The sequence below is a fragment of the Mercurialis annua genome, linkage group LG5, assembly GCF_937616625.2.
Source record: "Mercurialis annua linkage group LG5, ddMerAnnu1.2, whole genome shotgun sequence".
In the NCBI taxonomy this organism is placed as follows: domain Eukaryota; kingdom Viridiplantae; phylum Streptophyta; class Magnoliopsida; order Malpighiales; family Euphorbiaceae; genus Mercurialis; species Mercurialis annua.
The window spans coordinates 40,588,774-40,608,263 of NC_065574.1; the positions used below are offsets into that span (position 1 = coordinate 40,588,774).

Consider the following 19,490-nt stretch of genomic DNA (forward strand, 5'->3'; position numbering starts at 1 on the left):
AGTCGCACCAATTTCCAGTCCTAAAAACATTAATACGTATTAATTCTCCAAGAACGTAGCAGAAGCACAAGAATCGAAGCTAGATTCTGCATCCACTTCGCTAGCAAACGAGATAAGGACTCAGACCGGTAATTCTGAGGACCCTCGCATTATGTCTCTTTTATTTTCCATTCATATGCATCTCATAATCACTATTAACTGCTGAATTTATATGATTAGGGTGTATGTTAGCTTATTTGCCAATTTTAGCCATAAATTTCCATGCTAGGTTCAATAGCTAGATCAATAAATTGCCATGAAATCATTGATAAGCATATTAATTACCTGTTTTATACTTTTATCTGGAAAAACAATCAAGTAAAACCTCTAGAATGCATGTTTCTAGGTGTTTTTAGCTCTTTTTGCCATAAAAAATAGTTATTTTATGTTGCTGCAAATTTGCAATTTATGGGTTCAAATCACTTTTAAACAATTCCGGAAAGCTATTTTTGAATTTCTTATTCGATTCTATATGTTTTTAACTGTTTTTGCACGAAAATCAGAGCTGAAACGAGTGTGCATTAAGCTAAAAACGGAGTTGTGAACTGCTGAAAAACAGTGCTGCTGACCCACTGCCTACCTCCGCCGCCGCCAATACCAGTGGCGTTACCGCCAGTTGTAATCGGCGACGCTGCCGGTTGTCCACTTCCGAAGCCGGAAGTCCCATCGGCGCCAAGTTCTTCCTCCCTGTCTTCCAAAAAACACTTCCTAGATTCCAGATTTTGATCCCAAATCTTCAACTTAGTTTTACGAGCTCGTTTGAGCTTGGAATTAGGCTCAGTTTGAACCCAAAAGAATTGTTTTTAATGTACTTTATTTATATACAATAATGGGCCAAGACCGATGTAAAACGGACCTTGAAGTCCATTGATGTACCATAAAGTATAAACCGGATCCACGGGTCCGAGGCCTAGCAAACCATCAACTTTCAGATAGATTTCGGGTTAACCAGAACTCGGAATCGACCGTGGTTTGAATCAATAGAACCAGATCGACGAGACGCACAACTCTCGTGATTTGATCATGAGCTGGTTCTGACCAGACCGATGATCAAAACCCGTGCTAGTGCAGGCACTCAAAGTCAATGAGGTTAAAAAGTATTTCTAACCTTGTATGTATACCAACTGCACTTAGGTATGCCAGCAATGTTTACCACTTTCCCAAAGCATGTCAATTAACCGGTTAAAGGACTAATCAAATAAATTAGTTAAATGCAATTCCAGCCCATCATCAAGACATCGTAGGACTGCCATGAAATGAGTGGTAATGGTTGTATAGATTTTTCAAGATTACCTAATAAAATCAATCAATCAAACCTTTACATCCGAATTTAGGCTTTGTGCATGTAAAATATCTAGACCATCCAGATGTAATACCCCGTATTTTCAATTGTCGGTTTTGCCACGTATCGTGATATTCGTAAGCGATATTATGAAGTTTAAATATAAATTTGAACTAAAATAATAATAATAATCATTACTCGGATAATTTATTAAATTTATTGAAGTTATAGTATTGAATCTAAAATAATTTATAAATATTAAATAAGATTAAAGTGATTTATTTGGATATATTATTAAGGATATTTAAGTTAGTGGGAATAGTTTGTGAGCCATTTTAGGCTTTTAGCCAATTAAAAGAAAATAAAAAAAAATAAAAAAATATAAATATGATTCAAACCCAATTCATGAAGCCCACTAAATCACTTTACCCATTTCTTTCGTCACCTTCACCTTCACATTCTTCTTTTTCTTCCTACTATTCTTCTTTTCTGCTTAAAAAAAAACGAGAAAACCCTAGGATTTATCAATCCATACCCAAGCTTCAAACCTCCACCAAATCAATTAAAAATAACAAATTTATCATCCTCGCTCGTCAGTCTTCAAGCAAGAAGCTTCAAATCTTTGATCGGAGTGAGTAGACGACGGGTCGATCGGTGAATACTAGAAGTAATTGCTGATTTCAATCATTAATCCTAAAGAAATTGAAGTCTATGTAAGGACTTAAGGATTATTTGTTATTTTTGGATTGTAATCACTTAGGGTTTATGTTTCTTAAAATTTTATTTTGGTTTATAAGGCTATCGTGGATTTGTTGAATGAATGATTGTTCTCTTTTGCTGTTGATGTTGCTTAAATTAGGGGATGAATTGGTTAGGGTTATTTTGATTTGAGATGATTGTTAATGATGTTGAGTATTAATAATTTTGTTAAATTGATAATTTTGGTTAGAAACTAATCAAGACAATAGGCTAAAATTTGAATGTTAAACTAGAATTGAAAATAATAGCTGGATATATTTTGATTGATTTTTTTTAAGCCTATCGTGGAATATTAGATACAACGGGTGTCGGAATCGCACTCCGGAATCGGAGTGTGGCTGTGCTAATAGAGCTACTGCCGTGCATAAGCACAGCAGCCTGTGCTTGGCTGCAGCCGTGCTAGGCACACTGGATGATGTATTCGATTGCACAAGCAGAATTAAAATATATATACATACATATATACACACACACACACACACACACACATATATATATATACATGCACACACACACATATATATATATATATATATACACATATGATAATTGATGGATACCGAATCCTACAATAAATATAGTGGAGCCGAGTCACAGGAGATCCACTCTCGGGTGATACCGGACTCCCCACGAAGGTCTTAATATATGAAGGAGATACCGAATCCCTTGAGATTCGGTAATATGCCAACAAAGACCGAATCCCACAGGATCCGCCTAAAGCGCGTTAATCCGGGATTCGGGTAGATCGCCAAGTCTGGAAGTATTTTCCTATTCGGACACAAACACCGAATATGGAAGGATAAGCTCTACCTTAGGAAGATAAGACTATTTAGGAAGATGTTCCTAAATAGGACTCTAATCAGAATAAGGTAGATCTCGACAAATCAGGGTGAATCCCTACAATGTAGCCAGATCCCTATAAAGTAGGATTCACTTACATATTACGACTCTACAAGGTATATTCGGCTACTACAAAAGGAGCACGAGGTATGCCTAAAATCACAATTACATTCACATACTCTAAACGCTGCTCAAAGCTCTAAACTGACTTTAGCATCGGAGCGTTAATCGGACAACCACCGTCCGGTTAGCTTCTACCTTGTTTTGCAGGTCTTACTGTCACGACCCATTTTCATGAATCGCGACCGGCGCTAGGGTATGGGTAATGTAGTACCAAAACCCGTAGCTAGCCTTGCGGATAAAAATCAAACATACAAAGTAATATAACAACCTAAATGTAATTACTTACATTGATAAAAAGATAACCAGAGTTAAACAAATAAGTATGTCAAAGCATAAAATAAAGTCAGTCAGACAAATCTGACAAACATCTAATGTAATATGAACTTCTAATTTACTACTGCGGTCTAAGAATAAAAATCAGTTTGACAATCTATATAAAATAAAATAAGCCTCCGAAGAATAAAAGGATCGGAGTGGACCAGCTTTCAAATCATAACCTGGAAAATTTAGGAAAACAACGGGGTCAGATATACTGAGATGAGTTCGCAATACTATTTACATTTATTAAGTTTAAAACCCTTAAATCAAAACAGTTTATACTAATATAGTATGATTATGGAAAACAGTATTGAAAAGATCCCAGCGTAAGTATGACATAGCATACTGAAAAATAAACCCAGAGTGGACGGGAACAAATCCTCGTCAATTTACCAGCGTAAGCAAGACCATAGTCTGCCGATCCCAGAGTATATACTGGTGCACACAGTCTCGATACAAGCCTATCGAGTAGCTCGTTTCAATCCAGATCCATAATCGCTTAAAACAATTAAAAGCATTTATAATACTAAAATATGATGCGGTACTTAATAAAGCGGTAAATAGCACTACAAACTCACTGCTTGCTTATCCACGTGAATCTTGGCAAACAGCTAACCCTGCATAGACTCCGAAGCACGAGCAGTCGACGGGTCTAAAACAATATATAAGTTAAACTCCATTCAACCCCTAACTCTAAGAATACTAGACACCACATAGGACTAGCACAATACCGAGTCAAACATAAACGTAGCAAGAATAGAATGAACAATTAATCACGTAATGACCCGAGTCAAAATGAATCACATCGAGTAACACAATACTCAGATAATTAAGCAAAGTCTATTGGGTTTCCGCTTTAAAATCCGTTCCGAAAAACATTACTTAAATAATAAATAAACAATAACTTAAATCCATTTCCTCAAATATTAGGTTAGCCGAGTTACCAATAACTACCAAGCTACCTCACATGTCGGGTGACCCAAGTCTAACCCGACCCAAAATATTTTATCAAAATATAAACCAGAGTTTAAAATTTCCAAAATCACCTTGATAAAATAAGTATAATCATACCCAATTATAAACCATAGTTTATAATTATAAAATCAATTTTGATAAAATAATAAATCAATATTTAAAACGGAACCCAATATCCTTAACCTCAAGTAACCCGAGTTACAATCAAAAACTTAATCAAATAAGTTCTAAAAACGTTCAAGGACTAAATTGTAATTTAGCCAAAATGCCATATCAAAAGATATTTAAAACCAAATATAATTACCCGACTAATTATATAAATTTAGATTATAAAATAATCTTCGATTTCAATTTGACAATTTATAACTTGAAACGGAAACCAAAGGTTAAAAACATAATTTTAATCACATTGGTATTTAAAGGCAAAAATCTCAATTTGTCAATTAAATAATTAATAATTATTATTATTAATTAAATTTTAAATAACTCAAATATTATTTTTAGGTCTTAAAATAATATAATTGATTTGACGACCTTCAAATTAAAATGAAATCCCCAATTCTCATTTAATAAAGTCAATTTATAAAATCAAAAATAAACTATAATGAAATTAATATTAATTTTAATTTAAAAAATATTAATGCCCGAAGTAATTTCAAATTATAAATACTAATATTATTTAAGTCGCTAATTAATAAGTCGAAATCAATTTCGTAGATTAAAATTAAAAATCAATTTAAAACATTTAAAAGATAAATTTAGGAATCAAAAGATTTAAGGCACAAAAATTCAGTGACCAAAGTCATCAATTTGCCAAAACAATTTCAAAGTAACAAATCGTTCATTGACACGTCATTGCCTTCTCCAATTTATCATACAATTGAAACCCACCATGAACAGGAAAGCATAAACACGTATAACTCAGAAACCAAATCAAGCAACCACCAAATCATCAATTTCATGTCAATCATATTAAAATCAAAACAACAATCAAGAACAATTTCTCAAGGTTGCCGAAACTTAACAATTCAAGGTTCATCCTTTTTCTAAAAAAACGAGTATGGCAGAGACAATAAAATCTGAAACCGAAACCAAAAGCAACCAAACCAGAGATAAATTACCAACTGAGATTTAACACATAATAACCCATTAATCAATCGTCTATTAAACAACAATAAGCAACAAAATCAATGCAAAAGGAAAAGAACACCCAACGACAGTAACAAGAACACTAAGCGATAAACTAACGGCATTAAAAACAAAGAGATTTCAACGTACCAATTTCATAATCAAAACGTGATGTTAATCGAGGGTGATAAGGACCGACAAAATGAAGAGAACGATCTCAGATTGATACTAGTTCAATGAAAACATAAGTTAATAAGCCGCGATATGGTATCGTATTGAAATATGTAAAAAGCAACGTAAAATAGTTACCGGATTTGAGGTGAATGAATGGAGAAGGGAAGTTATGATTCCTGAGATTTGTTTAGAGAGGGATGGCGGCTAAGGTTTTGTAAAAGATAATGAAAGTTTAGGTTAGAAAAAGACCACGTGAAACAGCAAAATAGCATGTTTAAATAAATAGGCTTGGAGGACATGATTGCATAATTAGCATAATTAAAGTAACAAATTGTATGGACCTTTTTTTTATGGCCTTTCATGTTATTAAAAAAAACAATTGGGCCTAGTTACGTGAATAATAAGGCATGGGGTTTTATTTTGCATGCATGGATTATACATTCATTGATTTTATTAGTACAAACCAAACACGAATCGAACCACGAACAAATTAACGAACGACACAAATAAAATTAATTAAAAATATTTAATAATAAAAATAAATTACTTAAAGTTTGACGGAATGTAAAAATTATATTTAAAAAAAATATAAAAAAAATACGGGATATTACACTTACTCACCGGTTCAGAAGGCAGACTCCATCAATAATGTTAAATATCGTTAAAAAAAATGATTTTGAAACTTGAAAATTAGTTAAGTTTTTCAAAATCTTATTTGAAAATAAATAAAAGGGAAATGAGTTTAAAAATAATTAAAATCTCATGTTAAATTATTGTTAAGGAAAAATAATATTAAAATATAACTCGAGAATTTTTTTTTTTAAAATGACTTTTTAATTTAAAAAGTCTAAGTTTAATTTTAAATTATTGAATTTGAGCTCTAAACTTGATAAGTCGTTATACAAGTTCAAATTTTAATATTTTTAAAATTTTATTATGCAATTGTGATTTGTGATTAGAGTCTATTCTAGAGTTAGGATATCGTTGAATTGTTTAAATTTTGACGTTTAATTTATAATTTAGATCCAACGAGCTCGAGAGTCTCGGGATTCGAACGTCAGCAAAACTAAAAGTCATAAAGAGTTATATTTTTGGAAAGCGGTTGACTGTGAGTTTGCATTTTACTTTTGAATATTAATGCAACGTTGTTTAAATTTTTGAATATTTATTTTAAATCGCATTGCATTCGATATTTAAAACCGGTATAGGTCCGATGGAACATGCTTTCCTATTGAGAGGCAATAGGACTGAGTGCGCACCCGTAATGATCATAGTAGAAATAAGTAGTGATTATTTATATGTCTAAGGCAACGGGACATAGCTCACGGCCTAGACTTAACGGAAAAATCTGAGGCGACGGTACATAGTTTACGGCCCAGACCCCGATACAGATCTGAGGCGATGGTACAAAACTCACGGCCCAGATACTGTAAAATAATAAGAAAGTCTGTGATGATGGTACAAAGTTCACGATCCAGACTTCTTTGGAATTCGATTGAGGTTTATTTGGAATATTTATTTATTGAGGTTTAGGGTTTCATTCGGATATTGTATCTGGCTGCATTGCATAAATTATTTATCATGCGATTTATTTTATTTAATGTTCATTAGTAATTATGCGAACTCACTCAGTTTTTACTGACCCGTTATTTTTCACCCATTTCAGGTAAATAGTATTTTGGCGTGATCAGACTGCCATTCCTTTTTCCGGAAGTCAGTATTTTGTATGTAAAGAAAACTGTTGTTTACTTCTAGAGCCGCAGTAGTCTAGTAGTTTAGTAGTCTGGTTTTGCTGTACAAACTCTGATCTTGTAAATACTACTGTTTGTATATTATTTACGGTTACTGTGTAGTAGTTGTTTAACTAAATGGTTTATCAGATATCATTGATATTGTGTTTGTGTATCATGATATCATTATGTTTGTTATAGGATGGTTTGGGATACTTGTTACAGGTGGTGGTTGTAATACCCCAAAATATTTAAGTATTTAACAGGAACATGTGTCCAGTTCTGATTCGCCAGGGTGGCGATATCGGAAATAATTTTCAAGAAATTAAAGTAATTATGCAGAAATTAATGTTATATTTCAATTCTAAAGTTGGAATTGGAATTAAAAGAAAAAATGTCAAGAAAAGTCCCAAACTAGAGTTCAGGGACTAAAGTGGTAATTTAACCAGTCAAGTCCCAAAAAGGGTAATTATTTCGCCAAGGTCTGCGAAATGTTTCATAGTAATAGTGGTAAAAATTTCGGGTCAATTGGAGACCTTTTAAAATTTGGACGCGGATGCGTTTGGGCTAAATTGCAATTTTTGCAAAGTTTAAGGACTAAAGTGTAAATTGGCCAATTTAGTCTCGATAATAGCAATTAGAAGATTATTGTCGGAAAATAATAATTTTGGATTAGTATTATTTATTTGGATATAAATAATACGTATACGTTATTACTAAAGTGTTAATTGATTAAGCGATGGACTAAATTGAACAAAACAAAAGTTCAAAGGATAAAATTGTAACAAATAAAGAAAACAAGGATTTAAGTGGAACTTTAGCCATATTATATAAAGAATGAGATATGAATGATATGAAATCAGATGAAAGGAGAAGATTCCAGAGGCTACGGTCATCTCATCGTTTCTCACCGTCGTTCCTTCACGGTTTCTCCGTTCGGCGTCCGTTTCGGACGATTTTTGCGGCGATATCTCCGGAATTGAATGCTCTACTAATCTTAAGCATCATATCAAGGTAACACTTCAGTAATTGGTGGTGCAATGATGTTTTTATAGGCTGTTTTGTGTAAGAAGTTAGGTTTGAATCGATACGTCGGAAATCAAGTCGTTTTCATCGTTTTTGTTAGGATTCTTGATGGATTTTGTGTATAAATGAAGTGGGTATGAATTGGTACAAGGTTTAGGAGTTTTGGAGCTCCGGAAATGATCCAGGAATGCTGGAAAACGTCGCACACGTCGGTGCACGACGTGCTGCACTTCAGCACGTCGTGCTGGTGCGCGACGTGCGCCATAAGGGTGCACGACGTGCACCACTAGGGGTGCACGACGTGCACAAGGAAGGGCACGACGTGCCCTTCATGAAAAATGAGGGGCACGACGTGCCCTACTTCGATCGTGACCTCCGGGGGACTTCCGGGAGCGAAAATTGGCTTCCGATGACATGATACGGGTGTACAACTCTGACTAATGTCTTAAAATGAATATTAATAAGACATTATAGCAATGAACATTTGCATGATGAGTAATCAAGATATGAATAGAGATCTATAGAGAAAGATATGTTTAGAGCACGACGGTTATGTTTCGTGCTTTTGTCGTGTTAGGTATCTAGTGCAATTTTTAAGAATAGGATTCTCTAAGTATATGTTTTGACAATAGAATCCTATGATAGATGTGACGGACTATCGAGCTACCAGTATGACGAACCAAGAAGCTCGACGAGGATTGACGGACCAGTCTCCTAGAGCTTACGTTCGGATATAAGGAATAGCGGTCACTGTGAGTTGCATCTTACTTTCGCGTATTATTTATAAAAGCTAATTTCATATATGATAAGTACTTCTGTCAAATACATCGCATTTATATGATTTGTTTTGTACGGGATGTTGTTATGTTTGATTGCTTTGATATATCAACTTGGTGGTAATGTCTATGGTCTGTATGAGATATGAGAGATTAGTTCGTGCGATTCGAATTAAATACATCGGTTGGCTTCGCTATCGATGTCAGGCGTATCAGTTACATCGGTTGGCTTTGCTATCGATGTCAGGCATCTATGATACATTGGTTGGCTTCGCTATCGATGTCAGACATGTAGGATACATCGGTTGGCTTCGCTATCGATGTCAGACGGATGATGTTAAGTATGATCGTTATGAAATGAATACTCATAAATTATATTTTGAGTATGCGATGTTATAATTTTAATAATACCGTTAACAATTTGCAAACTCACTCAGTATTTCCCAAAATACTGACCCCCTCACTCTGATGTTCTTCAGGTAGACAGAGTTGGATCAGTCAAACCATCTTCGCTGTGCCAGAAGTCGATTGGCTTGCACAGAGTATGAGTTCCTAGAGCTGCAGTAGTCAGTAGGTGTCAGTAAAAAATTTGTGATTTGATTTCAAACAGTTTATTTTGAATGTAAACTCTAATATAATATTTTAATGTCAGAGTTTTCTGAAATTATTTTGTATATGATATTATATTTTTATTTGCGCAAACTTTATAGTTATTTTAGGCTTGCTACGGGTTTTGGAGTTACCACTCCCATTCCCTAGCGCCGGTCTCGGCTCAATAATTTGGGTCATGACAATTGTGGTATCAGAGCAGTTGGTCCAGTTACCTCTGCTAAGATGCGTTTGTCGGCTAAGTAATCTAGGAACTACTGCAGCTATAGAGTTGAACTTTGTCTGATCCCAGTCGTCTACGTAAAGTGTTTTGTGATTAGTATAATAGATTGACTTGCGAAATGTTTGTGTGCTTCTTGTGATACGTGTATATGAGATATATACACGTATTTTGTTTTCGATTGGATAGGCGCGCATGATATGCCTATTTAGATGAAACTTCTAGGAGATGTATTGCCTCCTATGAATAAAATATAATTGATATAATTGTGATTTGATGACATATATGTGTGCCTAGCATTAGATAATGCGAGAGATGCTATTAAATTCGATCGATCGAAATTTAGAAAGAGTATGAAGAAGGAATGCAAAGTGGTAGAAGTTGAAGAACTTTCTGGATACAGAGTTTAAAGGTCTAGAGAACTTACAAAACTCGAAGTTCATAACTTTTAAAAGTTAATTGTTTATCTGATTTTGAGAGCATAATTGTGCCTAGACCTGATATAGAAATGTGTGATAGCCACGACATTGATAGGAGTGCATCACTACACACATTGCTAATGAAAAGAATAATAAATGAATACATGCATTAATAGTACATGCATCATATGCATTATGCTCAGACGAAAGGTGAGTTGTGGCAACTCTTTGGGGATGAGAGACGTCATCACCCTAGTGCACAATTTTGCTAAGATTTAAACGGAGTTTTGATTTAAATCTCGAAATGAGATGTTTATTTGAGAAAGTTTTCAAAGAGTTTTGTTTTTATGTAAGTATACCTAGACCAGAACTCTGTGACAGAAGTGAAATGCTCGTGAGCAAGCTGCAATCAAGGCTACAAGATGATTGAATACGAGAACATAGGATTTGTGCCTCTAGTTAATGAACTTAGTCTTGATTGAACAAACTAGTACACGATTAGAATAGTAAATGTGTTCAGATAATAATTTATATCCGATTAATAATGTATAGAATATGTATGATGTGTTTTGATACTCATGAGGTTTGATTAAGTCCCTGTGAGCGGAATGCTCGCAAGACTTAAGATGCGATACGTAATCAAGAAAATCTAGGGGACACTGATTTTCTTGAATCCGGTCAACATAGATGCTTATAGCTACGATAGTAATATGCGTTTTAACATATACAACGCGAGTATATGTTTTGGAAATTGGCTAGTCTACGATGAGTCAGAAGACTCAGAAGACCTCCAATAAGAAACGTAATCATATAAGGCTTAAAGGAAGGAGACGTCCCTAGAGTTCAACTTACGTGGACAGCAGTTAGTTTTGATGACTAGTAGGTGTTATATTTTAAGGAATTCATTACGATTCCTTTATATAATCTCTATACGATGAATAAAGAACTACGCGAACGCGTGCTGTTGCACAGCAAGTGTATGAGGCGCGAGAAGAAGATTGAAGTAACAAAAGCGAATGCAACCCAGTCCATTTGGCCAGTGAAGGCAAGAAATGAGATGAAGATCAATGGGAACCTAGCAAGACAAGTGGGAATATATAGGTATCGGAAGTGCCGTAGTGACTGAACGTTGTTATGAATCAGTTAGCAGTAAAAGCAACTGATATAAGAAACTGTATGTCGGTAATAGGACGATTGATAAGTTAAGACTAAAAGAGTTTGGCGGATCAAGCGGTACGCTAGATCCTCCACGAAAAGTAAAGTAAGATGCTTGTACATATCAAGCGGATGAAGGACAAATAGTATGGTCGATCAAGATGTCAATGAAAGGTTTAACCCATGATTAGTTTCGACAAGCAATTAAAGCGGTAAATAAGTCGAATAATATGAAATAAGTTTGTGACCCGACTTGGGGAACTCTTTTTACCATTAGCTCCGATTAAGGATAATCGGGAAAGATCAAAGTAATTAGATCAGTAGATACGATGAAAATGAATAATTGAAGTATACGATAAGAAAAATTGAGACGTGAACGACATGTACTGCAATAGGTGGATTGAGAGTTGAAACTTCCACCTCAAGGTTTCAATTATGAAGCGGAATTGTAGGCTGTGAAAGGTACAAATATAATGAATTCTTGTGAAGTGCTAAACCTTAAAATTCGAATTAGATCAAATAAGAAGTAATGTGATTGATATAGAAGATTGATTATGATCCTTAAAGGATTAAGATGAGTAAGATACGATCAAACTTGTTTGATATATTCCCAGAAGAAGATCCTCATGGAGAGGGCTTCGGGGAAGAAGAGATATCAGACGAGTCCAATGTCGAGGAGTACCAGAGTGACCATTGCTAGTCCAGTGTATGGAAATATCGCAATCTGAGGGAGAATGCAGAGATAGCCAATGGTCAGGCATAAGTGGCCTTGAATTAGGTTGGGAAGCAAATGTGCTCCTTTTCATGAGGAATACTACCAGTAGGACTGTATTCCACTGACTTTCTGTATATGGTCGAGGAATGCCAAAGGTACATGACGTGTATGATAAAGTATAAGGATGCAAAAGTAGATTATGGATAATAAGAAATCAGTCAGAGTTAAGAAAAGTACAGATAACCTGCGTATGACGCAAGGAACTCGATGAAAGTAATCGAAGAAATGAAAAAGAGAAAAGTCATGTGGAAAGTTGACAAGGAGATTAGAGAAATGGAAATCTATGTAGTGGCTGACACATAGAAACAAAGAAAGATAAAGAGGACAGAGATATAGGGTCGAATACACTGACAGTTAAGATGCCAGTAAAGGTACAATAGTACAATATGTAGGTAATCGAGAGCGCACTACATCGATAATTCAGGCAAAAAGGGACTGCGACCCATTGTTTAATTGGTGATCGACATTCAGAGTGCTGAAACAAGAAATATCAGATATGCGAGACGCGATAAAGATGATATCAGCATAGGATCTGCTTTACAGACGGCCATAATAAGAGTACAAATACGATAAGACGATATGTATACGATTGAGAGCACACTACATCGGGAAATTCAGACGAAGAAGGCCACAACTCTCTAGTAATGATCGATGTTGTGGATATTAAGAGCAGTTAGTACACGATGTACAAGATGCTCTGAGGAGGAAAGTAAAGAATGTAATAGAAGAAGATTAAGAAATACGATAAGAGCGTGAACAAAGAACGCAAGAAGAATACCATAGGATCATAGCATTTAGACTATTAATCCTATTGGTTGACTAAGAACAAGAAGTATATCTACGATATGGACAAAAGTAGGAATAACAAGCGGAATAGTAAGACCATGAATAGTAATGAGAAGTAAGTTTAACGTTACATGATGATAAAGAGAAATAGTTTGGAAGCTAAGAGCCAAACTAAGATTGAAAATAGAATGGAAGATATATATAAGAAAGAGTTGGAATATGACGATAAATGCTAAAAGCATCTTTGAAGGTTAAAAGACGAATAATGCCAAGAAGATGACAGAGGAAATAAGACAGGATAATGAATAAAAAGATTAAACATGAAGTAAGTTACGACGTCATCAGAGGACATTCTGATGTAAGTATATAATTGGAAGAGGATTAAGATCCTCATTTAAGGATTATAAGCAAAGAAAGCTTACTTGAGCATAGGTCACACGCTGTCTTATTAAAATAAGAAGTCAGCGACCAATATAAAAATCCTATCTGGTTGAAAACCAGATTGACGAGGCAGATCGACATGAAGTAAGAAGGGACAAGGAGTTTCAAGAATAGCGTGTTACGCTAAAGAAAAGGAAGTAGGTCAATAAACATACGAGATACATTGACACAAGAAGAAAAGTAAATAAGCCCTACAAGGAAAGTAAACAAAGACCTTATAAGGATACGTCATGAGGATTCACCTCATGGATAATCATGATAAGCAGCGATAACAAAGGAAATTTCTTACGAAAAGTGAAGTAACGAGACCAAAGAAGATAACGGATAAGGAGATAAGTTCCTAGCACTACGATGACTAATAATTGGATGACAGCAACAGCAATACAAAAGAAACTACGTAAGTAAAGAAGCATGAGCTAATTGAGTATTCAAATTACTCGAAAGGGAATGATGATAGGATTAGACGTATTGAACAAAAGTAAAGAATCAAGAACAGAGAATCGTAAGTACAGATGAATACGACTAATGTCGTCATAAAAGGGAGATATCGAGTGACGAGGATTATCATTCTTAGTGATAAAGTATCGCTAGAACGAACAATTATTGGATATCAGTATTAAATTAAAAGTTTATAGTATTAAATGTCAGACAAAGGGAAAACACAAAGATTGTGTTATAGAATAAAGAGAAGAAATCAAAAGTAAGATTGTCAGTGATAATTGACATCAAAGTGTGAGAAGTACATAAATTGGAATGACGATTTCTTGCGCTGACCAGCGTCGTAAGACGCACACGGTATCCCTACTCTGAAGAAAGTTCAAGATATTAAAGAGATTAGGATAAGTCAAGAAGAATGTGAAAATTCGAGGACGAATTTTTATAAGGGGGGGAAAATGTAATACCCCAAAATATTTAAGAATTTAACTGGAACATGTGTCCAGTTCTGATTCGCCAGGGTGGCGATATCGGAAATAATTTCCAAGAAATTAAAGTAATTATGCGGAAATTAATGTTATATTTCAATTCTAAAGTTGGAATTGGAATTAAAAGAAAAAATGTCAAGAAAAGTCCCAAACTAGAGTTCAAGGACTAAAGTGGTAATTTAACCAGTCAAGTCCCAAAAAGGGTAATTATTTCGCCAAGGTCTGGGAAATGTTTCATAGTAATAGTGGTAAAAATTTCGGGTCAATTGGAGACCTTTTAAAATTTGGACGCGGATGCGTTTGGGCTAAATTGCAATTTTTGCAAAGTTTAAGGACTAAAGTGTAAATTTGGCCAATTTAGTCTCGAGAATAGCAATTAGAATATTATTGTCGGAAAATAATAATTTTGGATTAGTATTATTTATTTGGATATAAATAATACGTATACGTTATGACTAAAGTGTTAATTGATTAAGCGATGGACTAAATTGAACAAAACAAAAGTTCAAAGGATAAAATTGTAACAAATAAAGAAAACAAGGATTTAAGTGGAACTTTAGCCATATTATATAAAGAATGAGATATGAATGATATGAAATCAGATGAAAGGAGAAGATTCCAGAGGCTACGGTCATCTCATCGTTTCTCACCGTCGTTCCTTCATGGTTTCTCCGTTCGGCGTCCGTTTTGGACGATTTTTGCGGCGATATCTCCGGAATTGAATGCTCTACTGATCTTAAGCATCATATCAAGGTAACACTTCAGTAATTGGTGGTGCAATGATGTTTTTATAGGCTGTTTTGTGTAAGAAGTTAGGTTTGAATCGATACGTCGGAAATCAAGTCGTTTTCATCGTTTTTGTTAGGATTCTTGATGGATTTTGTGTATAAATGAAGTGGGTATGAATTGGTACAAGTTTTAGGAGTTTTGGAGCTCCAGAAATGATCCAGGAATGCTGGAAAATGTCGCGCACGTCGGTGCACGACGTGCTGCACTACAGCACGTCGTGCTGGTGCGCGACGTGCGCCATAAGGGTGCACGACGTGCACCACTAGGGGTGCACGACGTGCACAAGGAAGGGCACGACGTGCCCTTCATGAAAAATGAGGGGCAAGACGTGCCAAGCTAGCACGACGTGCCCTACTTCGATCGTGACCTCCGGGGGACTTCCGGGAGTGAAAATTGGCTTCCGATGACATGATACGGGTGTACAACTCTGACTAATGTCTTAAAATGAATATTAATAAGACATTATAGCAATGAACATTTGCATGATGAGTAATCAAGATATGAATAGAGATCTATAGAGAAAGATATGTTTCGAGCACGACGGTTATGTTTCGTGCTTTTGTCGTGTTAGGTATCTAGTGCAATTTTTAAGAATAGGATTCTCTAAGTATATGTTTTGACAATAGAATCCTATGATAGATCTGACGGACTATCGAGCTACCAGTATGACGACCCAAGAAGCTCGACGAGGATTGACGGACCAGTCTCCTAGAGCTTACGTTCGGATATAAGGAATAGCGGTCACTGTGAGTTGCATCTTACTTTCGCGTATTATTTATAAAAGCTAATTTCATATATGATAAGTACTTCTGTCAAATACATCGCATTTATATGATTTGTTTTGTACGGGATGTTGTTATGTTTGATTGCTTTGATATATCAACTTGGTGGTAATGTCTATGGTCTGTATGAGATATGAGAGATTAGTTCGTGCGATTCGAATTAAATACATCGGTTGGCTTCGCTATCGATGTCAGGCGTATCAGTTACATCGGTTGGCTTTGCTATCGATGTCAGGCATCTATGATACATCGGTTGGCTTCGCTATTGATGTCAGACATGTAGGATACATCGGTTGGCTTCGCTATCGATGTCAGACGGATGATGTTAAGTATGATCGTTATGAAATGAATACTCATAAATTATATTTTGAGTATGCGATGTTATAATTTTAATAATACCGTTAATAATTTGCAAACTCACTCAGTATTTCCCAAAATACTGACCCCCTCACTCTGATGTTCTTCAGGTAGACAGAGTTGGATCAGTCAAACCATCTTCGCTGTGCCAGAAGTCGATTGGCTTGCACAGAGTATGAGTTCCTAGAGCTGCAGTAGTCAGTAGGTGTCAGTACAAAATTTGTGATTTGATTTCAAACAGTTTATTTTGAATGTAAACTCTAATATAATATTTTAATGTCAGAGTTTTCTGAAATTATTTTGTATATGATATTATATTTTTATTTGCGAAAACTTTATAGTTATTTTAGGCTTGCTACGGGTTTGGAGCTACCACTCCCATTCCCTAGCGCCGGTCTCGGCTCAATAATTTGGGTCGTGATAGTGGTGCTTTGTTTTCAGATGTTATGTTGCCAGTTTTTCTTAAAACAGTTTTATAACTCATATAATGTTTTTAAAACGCGAAAAATTTATAGTGAAATTTAGGTTTGCTACGAGTTTCGGAGATACCACTCCCATTCCCTAACGCCGGTCTCGGCCCGAGATTTCGGGTCGTGACACCAGACTTCGCTACTTGTTAGAAACCTCTAAGGTTAGATGTCTGATTAGGAGTACCTGCTACTTGCCTCAAATGCCAGTCCAGATTGAGTCATATGCGGGTCAAACTTGTTTACACGCTTTCATACTTGTTTGTTTCCAGCTCTCATATCATGTGAATTGCATATAATGTTGAGATGCGATAATGCAAATATGTCTGGCAAATAAAACTGGTAACCGATAAGCCAAGCACACGAGTCTCGGGGAGGTCCACGAACCCGGTCTTTTGGTGTAATGTACGGTAATCTTACCCATAAGCAAGTAAAGTTACCTAGTCGGTTTAAAAGGCATTTCCTAGTTGAACTAGGTGGCGACTCCATTTTCAGATCGAGAAATCAGCCATAAGCCTTGGGCAAGCGGCCCCCAAACCCCGCTCCGCTCACAACTACCTAGAGCCATTCTTACGCCTGAAAGAGGTCATACTAGAATTCGAACTTTCAAATCCTCAACATACCGGAGATTAGAGTTTTCAATCCTCAAAACGCCAGAATTCATATTTTCAGATTCCAAACAGACTAGACTAAGTTTTACCCTCAACCGGGCCGGACAATCGGACATCCCAAGTACAAACGACGTAGACAATCAAAGAACCGGATCACTTCACTATTAGAGCACTTCCCCAGTGGACTATCTATACCTTCTTAGTGGAACAGACTATTTGCACTTCCCTGGAAAATCCGAGCAGACTACATCCTCAGTAGATGTACCAGAATATCCTTTAGTAAATCAGAGTAGAGTACCTCCTCAACGGACGGACACGAATACTTCCCCAGACTACACCTACGATCAGACCAGCCAGAATACTAAGATCATATTTCATCCTCGATAGAGTAAGAAGACGAGATCAAATTATAACGACTAACGGTAGAAAGACACCGCCACACCATTATTTGCGGAATGCAACACCCAAAACAACATAACAGCGGACGACCCTACATGAAAGAATCCGAATGGAGGAGAATCTAATGTCAACCAAACATCCAGATATTGTCTGCAATAGTTCAAATAAACTTCAGACATTTTTGATAGTTGTGGAATAACTATGGAATCAGGACCTATGAGGGTGGCCCTAGAGACGGCCAAGGGGATGTAGTTCCCTTTACAAACATAAGAGGCACCAAACAGGATAAATACCAGGCACCTACGTAATAGGGTGCCCTTAGGACGGCCAAGGGAATGACATCCCTTTTATAAACCTAAGAAGTACCATGCATGCTAATTACTAGGGGTCCAAGCCATTGGATCACTCTCAAAATAGCTGAGAGTTTATAGCTCCATTCCACGGGGCACACAACGGGAAGTCCAAGCTCAATGGATGACCTTCAAGACATCTAAGAAGACCTACTTTCGAACATATGCAGAGTAGCCCAAAACTAGAGGGCATTGGACCAGGTGCATGCGCCTCAACCAGTAATGCTCAGGCTAGGGCATTACTAAACCACCGACGAGCGAGTACCTCATGTGGTGGGCAATATCCTTGTTTTCTGTCGAACAACGAGTTTCTTCTTTGATAAGAATTGACCTACTTTGTTATTTCCTGTCAAAGAGGGGAAAAATGTAGACACCTATTTTTCGGACAGGTAAAAAGTGATAAAGGACTGAAGTGTCCAATGATGGTTTCCCAGAGAAATTTATCCTAGTGACGAGCTTGTGGTCCACTTAGTTATATTAAAGCTGGTCAGGTCCCTGCACAATGGCAAACTTGAAGGATTGAAACGTAATTAGATGTAGGTAGCCTATAAAAATCTAAAGAGATTGTGAACTAAGTCTAAGAAATTGGACTAATATCAATATCTTAGAAGTTTTTGGGTCAATTTGCAAGTTTGAAGGGCTAAATTGACCATATTCAAATCCTTAGAGTCCCAGGAGTCATTTTTGATATTTTTTGGACACCAAAACATGTTTTAACGCTCTTTTGCTTAGCCTATAAGATTTAATACAAAAGATAAATAAATTAATCCTGATGATAATTGTAAAAACTAATCTTATTCATAATACTCTATCACTTCATAGACTTTCACTATTCATATACATGTACAACTCTAACTAAAAGACTCTTAACGTAACCTAGACTTTAGCTAGCATCACCCATAATCTAACCTTTATAAATAGGACCCTTAATTGACCTAACCAGAGGTGGCACACATAACCCCCCAAAACAGACAATAAACCCTACGAATCACAATGGTGGCCGAACCACTCTAGCACACACACACAAAATTCGATCAAACAAAGCTGAAACGCTTCAATCATTCAAGACGCGTTGCTGCACATAGATCCAAAACTGGATTCCACGTCCAGATCATAGTGGTGGCCGAACCACTATAACACACACACACACACATCATTCGATCAAACAAAACTAAAATGCTTCAATCATTCAAGAACACATTGCTGCACATAGATCTGAAGCTGGATTCCACGTCCG

The 19,490-nt window shown here is 36.0% G+C and overlaps 1 long non-coding RNA gene across 1 annotated transcript; it reads right to left on the reverse strand.

Annotated features, from left to right (window-relative positions):
- Positions 1-3,351: 3,351 nt before the first annotated feature.
- On the reverse strand, positions 3,352-5,862 carry LOC126683003 (uncharacterized). The gene is made up of 4 exons (XR_007641572.2): positions 5,774-5,862; positions 5,615-5,692; positions 3,940-4,013; positions 3,352-3,540 (listed from the first exon to the last, which is right to left on the reverse strand). It is a non-coding gene; the product is annotated as an uncharacterized LOC126683003 (long non-coding RNA).
- Positions 5,863-19,490: the final 13,628 nt, after the last annotated feature.